Below are 397 nucleotides of genomic sequence, written 5' to 3'. Positions count from 1 at the left end.
CTAAATTGTCCCTTAATGTCCAAAGATGTGTAGGTTAGGTGGATTGGCCATGCTAAATTGTCTCTTAGTCCAAAGATGTGCGGGTTAGGTGGATTGGCCATGCTAAATTGCCCCTTAGTGTGCAAAGATGTGCAGGTTAGATGAATTGGCCAGGCTAAATTGTCCCTTAATGTCCAAAGATGTGTAGGTTAGGTGGATTGGCCATGCTAAATTGTCCCTTAGTCCAAAGATGTGCGGGTTAGGTGGATTGGCCATGCTAAATTGCCCCTTAGTGTCCAAAGATGTGCAGGTTAGATGAATTGGCCAGGCTAAATTGTCCCTTAATGTCCAAAGATGTGCAGGTTAGGTGGATTGGCCATGCTAAATTGCCTCCTGTAATAAGTCCCCGGGGGTAGAA

Source organism: Mustelus asterias, chromosome 24, assembly GCF_964213995.1.
Source record: "Mustelus asterias chromosome 24, sMusAst1.hap1.1, whole genome shotgun sequence".
Classification (NCBI taxonomy): Eukaryota; Metazoa; Chordata; class Chondrichthyes; order Carcharhiniformes; family Triakidae; genus Mustelus; species Mustelus asterias.
The sequence above is the reverse complement of the archived record's forward strand: the minus strand, read 5'-3'. Positions refer to the sequence as shown.